The sequence below is a fragment of the Nicotiana sylvestris genome, chromosome 8 (genome assembly GCF_000393655.2).
Source record: "Nicotiana sylvestris chromosome 8, ASM39365v2, whole genome shotgun sequence".
NCBI lineage: Eukaryota > Viridiplantae > Streptophyta > Magnoliopsida > Solanales > Solanaceae > Nicotiana > Nicotiana sylvestris.
Genome location: NC_091064.1, coordinates 185164469 through 185170468, shown reverse-complemented (window position 1 = coordinate 185170468; position 6000 = coordinate 185164469).

Genomic DNA, 6000 nt, shown 5'->3' with positions numbered 1-6000 from the left:
TAAAAACCTCCCTTTTTACCCCACCTTGATTTGCGTGCATGGTCCGGACCTATATTCGGAAAGCCTTCTACGTGAAAATATGAGAAAATAGAAATTTTAGAGTTAAAAATTTGATTATGGTTGACTTTGGTCAATATTTTTAGCAAACGGACCCGGATCCGTGTTCCGACGATCCCGGAGGTCCGTAGTAAAATATGGGATTTGGGTGCATGATCTGAAATGAATTTCGGGGTCCCAATCCTTAGAAATCAATTTTTGAAAGAAATTGTTTTACTGAATTATCTAAGGAATAAAGAAAAGAATTAATGTTTGAAACCATTGTTATCGGGCCCGTATTTTGGTTCCGGAACCCGGTACAAATTTGTTATAGTATTTGTAAGATAACTGTGATATTCGGTGAAAAAACGGAGTTTATTTGACGCGAGTTAGACTTCCGGTTGAAGTGTTATGAAATTTGAGAGTTCTTGATGAAAATGTTGAGTTTTGAGGTTTAATTCATAATTTCACATGTATTTTGATAATGTGATCGCACGAGTAGGTCCATATGATGTTTTTGAGTTAGTATGCACACTTGGTTTGGAGTTCTGAGGGCTCGGGTGAGTTTCGGGTAGGTTCCAGGATGTCTTAGGCTTAAAAACATAGGTGTTGCAGGTTCAGAGAGGTGGAAGGCCTCTGAACTGACCAGTGCGGTCCGCACAACAAGGAATGCTGCCGCGGAGGGGCTTGTGCGGCCCACTGGATTTTGTGCGGACCGCCGTGAGAGCCTGTGCGGCCGCACTAGATTCTGTGCGGTCCGCGGTGAAGAACATTTCACTGGCCTGACTTCGAAAGCCCATATCTTTTGATCTACAAGGAATTTTGAGATATTTCCAAAACGAAAGTTGTAGCCCTTTGTGTAGTTTCCAGAAAGATAAAGATATCACAATTTGGACATTTGTAGAGAAATTTATGTCCCAAAATACTAAGACATGTCACTGTAGAACACAGGAAGCCTGTGCGGCCACGGTTGATTTTGTGCGGTCTGCACAGGGCATCTGAGGGCAGTATATTTAGACGGAATTTTCAGTTATTTTTCATTTTTTAAGACCTCAAAAACATAAGAGGCGATTTTTCAAATACCCTTTCTTCTCCAAATCAATTGTAAGTCGTTTTTAACTAGTTTTCTTCAATCATTAACATCTTTTAACATGATTTCAACTTCAAATCAATGATTTTCATGGGGGAAATTGAGTGTTTTGGGTAGAACCTAGGTTTTGCAAAAATTGGGGATTTGGACCTCGATTTGAGGTCCGATTTCAAAACAAATTACATATTTGAGCTCGTGGGGGAATAGTTCGAACCTCAGGTTTTGACCACATGGGCCCGGGGGCGATTTTGACTTTTTGGGTAAAACATTAGAAAACTCATTTTCATGCATTCAAATTGATTCATTTAGCATTTATTGATGTTTTAAGTAACGTGTGGCCAGATACGAGAGAATTGCAGGAGGAATCAAGGGGTAAAGCTATAATTGAAACTTGAGTTGTGTTCGAGGCATCGAGTTAAGTGTTTGGTCTAACCTTAGCTTGAGGGATTAGGAGTTGTGTCTTATTTGCTACATGTTAGTTGTGGAGTATGACGTATAGGCATGGTGACGAGTATCTATATGTTGGTGTCAAGCATGCCCGTGAGTCTTGTATTATAATTGTTATGACTTTATGGTGGTTTATTGCGCTTCCTATGTTATTATCACCATTGTTCCCTTGCTGGGATGTTTGTTTGATATTAATGATCCCTTACCAGGATGTTTGTTTTGATAGTATTGTTTCCTTTCCAGGATGTTGTTGAAATATCATTGTTCCCTTGCTGGGAAGTTGTTATATTACTCTTGTTCCCTTGCCGGGATTCCTTGTGATTATTGTTGGCATGAAATGGGAGTATATGGTATGCCTACTACAAGATATAATGAAATGGGAGCGGGTGGTACGCCTACCACAAGATATAATGAAATGGGAGCGGGTGGTACGCCTACCACAAGATATAATGAAATGGGAGAGGATGGTACGCCTACCACAAGATAAATGTAATGGGAGCGGGTGGCACGCCTGCCATGAGATACAAGAAATGGGATCGGGTTGCACGCCTGCAACAAGATGTGAAAAGAAGCATGTTTCCCCCTCCCATCTTTACTTGTTTATTCCTGCTTTACTTTCCGCTGTATATTATATAACATCACAGGTTTATTTGGTAGTCTGGTCCTAGCCTCGTCACTACTTTGTCGAGGTTAGGCTAGGCACTTACCAGCACATGGGTCAGTTGTGCTGATGCTACACACTGTACTTATGTGCAGATACAGGAGCAGCACTGGGTCAGCAGCAGTATCTTGGGAGCTAGCCTTCAGCCCACCGAGATTCCGAGGTAGTCCTGCAGGCGTTCGCAGGCCCGACGTCTCTTCTATCAGTTATTTTGTTCTGTTATCATTGTATCCGAGACAGACAATGTTACTTCTTTCAAACGTTTGTATGCAGTAATCATAGATAGTCCATGAATGTTGTGACACCAGTTTCTGGGTAGAGGCATATGTTGATTTCCGTATTATTTTGGTTTATTTTGTTTAAGTCTTCCGCTTAATATCATATTCCGCTATTATTTAAATGTTTATCACCTGTTAAAGCAAGTTGTTAAAAGGATTAAAACAAAGAAGTAAAGAATTTTCTAAATTTCGTGGCTTGCCTAGCTTCTACGAGTAGGCTCCATCACGACTCTCGAGGGTGGAAAATTCGGGTCGTGACAAGTTGGTATCAGAGTTATAGGTTACATAGGTCTCACAATTCACGGACAAGCTCAGTAGAGTTTGAGGGATCGGTACAGAGACATCTGTATTTATCCCCGAGAGGCTACAGGGTTAGGAAAAACTTCACATTCGTTCTTTCTAGTTGTGCGGTTTATTTCTCAATGCTAATTGAATTTCTACTCTATTCTTTCGCAGATGGCGAGAACACGCGCTTCCTTATCCACCGCTCAGCAGCCTGATCCCCTAGCAGTAGCTTCCACGAGGGGAAGAGGGCGAGGCTGAGGCCGTGCTAGAGGCCGAAGTAGGGGCAGAGCTCAGCCCCAAGCAGCAGCACCAGTGACGGAGCCTCAAGTTGATTTTGATGAGGAGCTTCCGGCCCCAGCAGTTCCGATGGGCCCAGCTCTGGTCCCAGAGGGGTTTATTGCTACCCCAGTTCTTCAGGATGCTCTGGTCCGATTAGTGGGCCTCATGGAGAGCGTCACCCGAGCAGGCTTGCTTCCTGTAGCACCAGCTGTCTCTCAGGCTGAAGGAGAAGCCCAGACTCCTGCTACTCGCACTCCGGAGGAGGTAGCTGTCCAAATTCAGACTCCAGCAGTTCATCCAGTTGGAGCAGTTCAGCAGGGTGTGGTAGCTCAGACCGGCGATGGAGCGGCTATGTTTGCCGATGCTTTGTAGAGGCTGGATAGGTTCGACCAAGCTCTTCACTTCTACTTTCAGCGGTGCATCTGCTGATGATCCCCAGGATTACCTAGATAGCTGCCACGAGGTTCTCAAGAACATGGGTATTGTTGAGACCAATGGGGTCGATTTTGCTACGTTTCGCTTGTTTGGATCCGCCAAGACTTGGTGGAGGGATTATTGCTTAGCTAGACCAGCCAGATCGCTAGCCTTGACTTGGGAGCAGTTCACATAGCTATTTCTGAAGAAGTTTCTCCCCATTACTCAGAGAGACGCCTATCGGAGGCAGTTTGAGCGCCTCCAACAGGGTTCCATGACTGTTACTCAGTATGAGACCAGGTTCATTGACTTAGATCGCCATTCTCTTGTCATACTTCCTACCGAGAGAGAGAGGGTGAGGAGGTTTATTGATGGTCTTATTCAGTTGATTCGTCATCAAATGGCTAGGGAGACTGGGAGTGAGATATCTTTCTAGGAGGCGACTAATGTGGCTAGGAGAGTGGAGATGGTTCTGTCACAGGGAGGTGGTCATGGGTCGGATAAGATGCCCCGTCATTCAGGCAGATTCAGTGGTACCTCGTCTGGAGGTAGAGATTCCTATGGTAGAGGCCATCCCTCTAGGCCTTTCCAGTCAGCACTTCAGGTTTCTCACAGTGCTTCAGGTAGCCGTGGTCCTCAGATGCAGTATTATGATCAACAGTCCTACAGTGCACCACCAGCACCTATCAGTTCACCACCGCTTTAGTTTCCAGGGTCGTCAGCCCCAGAAGTCGAGGGCTTGTTTTACTTATGGCAACACGAGGCACATTTCTAGGTATTGCCCTCGAGCTTCGAGCAGTTCTCCGCATCAGGGTTCCCGTGCTATGGTTCAAGCACCAAGTGTCCCACAGGCCGCCCAGCCAGCTAGAGGTGGGGGTAGAGGTGCTAGAGGTGGAGGTGGAGGTGGAACTTAGGCCGCTAGAGGAGGCCAGCCAATTGCAGGCCATCCTAGAGATGTAGTTCAGGATGGTGGGGCCCAACCCCGATGTTATGCTCTCCCGGACAGCCCCGAGGCTGAGGCTTCAGATGCAGTTATTGCAGACATGTGATTTTTGACCCTCCCCAAGATTTTTCATATTTTAGCGCGTAAATATTTAATTTAGGCATAATATAGATATTTTAAGTAATTTTGAATCTTTTACTTTATTTTATTACAAAAAAACAAAAAATTACAAAAATAGGTTCATTAATGTTTTGTAGTCATTTTTAACCTTAAAAAAATACAAAAATAGTATCGTATTTTTATTTTAATATGATATTTGAAAATACCAAAAATAGATTTGTTTTAATGGTTAGTTTTATTTTAATAATTATTTGAATAGTAGGAATAATTAACAAATGGGCCCGTATTTTTAATCTCGTTCGCAGCGAAAGAATAGAGCTTGGGCTCGAGCAACCCATCTTTAGGCCTAATTTTGGACCTAGCCCACAATTGCCAAGCCCATAATTCTTTGGCCCATACCCCTTAACCTAAAACCCTACCAAAAACCTAGACTATATAAATAAAAGAAAAGCAAAAAAGCAAAAAGGAGCTGGAACAAAAAAGTAGCAAAAGCTGCGCAAAATAACGAAGAAAAACGACGGACAAAAAAGACACGAGCAGCTGCGAACCAGAACGACCCCCACCCCCTTCACGTCGTCTTCTTCGACGACCCCCTCCCTTCCCCATTCTTCTTCTTCGACCAATGGAAACAACACAGCCATAGCTCTCAAGCGGCGATTCAGATGACCCCAGCTCGCCGGAAAAACGCCAACGACCCTAACGTTAATCATCAAACGACCCCTATCTCTGCCTGAAACTCGCCGGACAAACGAGCTCCACCAGCTCGTCGGTTTAATGAGTTCCAGACACACTGCTGCTAGCCTCTGACCCGCCGGAAAACTCCAGCAATCGGCGATCATTTGTGACGCTACAGTTATCGCCATTTTCGTTCCCTCCCAGTTCGCTGCGTAAATTTCGCAGCATTGAATCTCTCAAGGAGCTCGGTTGTTAAACCTGTCCGAAGCTCCGTTCGTTGTTTTTGACATTCGTTGTCGATCTGTTTCGTTTTGTTCTCCCTTAAGGCATCGCTCGTCGTGGTAGTAGCGTCGTTGTTGGTGGCTCTATTTGCTGGCTAGATTTCCTTTCACTTTGTTTGCCAGAAAACACCCACACACAGCCACAAACACGCACATAAACAGGAAAAGGACAGCAGCGAACCAGTGGCATTTTGTGACCACGAGAGGAACTTGAATCTGGTTTCAAGCTTCGCTTGGCTTTTCAGTTATCATCCATTCAATATCTTTTGAAATTGTGACTAAGATACTGTCGAGATCGAGGTAGTTCGACGAGGTTCCGTTTGCAGTCCAAAATCGGATCCAGATTTCTGTCGTAGTGAAATCTGTAAGATTCGGTTCATACAATGCTTCCTGAAGGCTCATGGTGTGATTTCTCTTAATATCATGCTTAAAATTTGATATATTGCTTATCGCTGTGTGATTGCTTGGTGTTCTTGTTGGTTAAGGCTAAT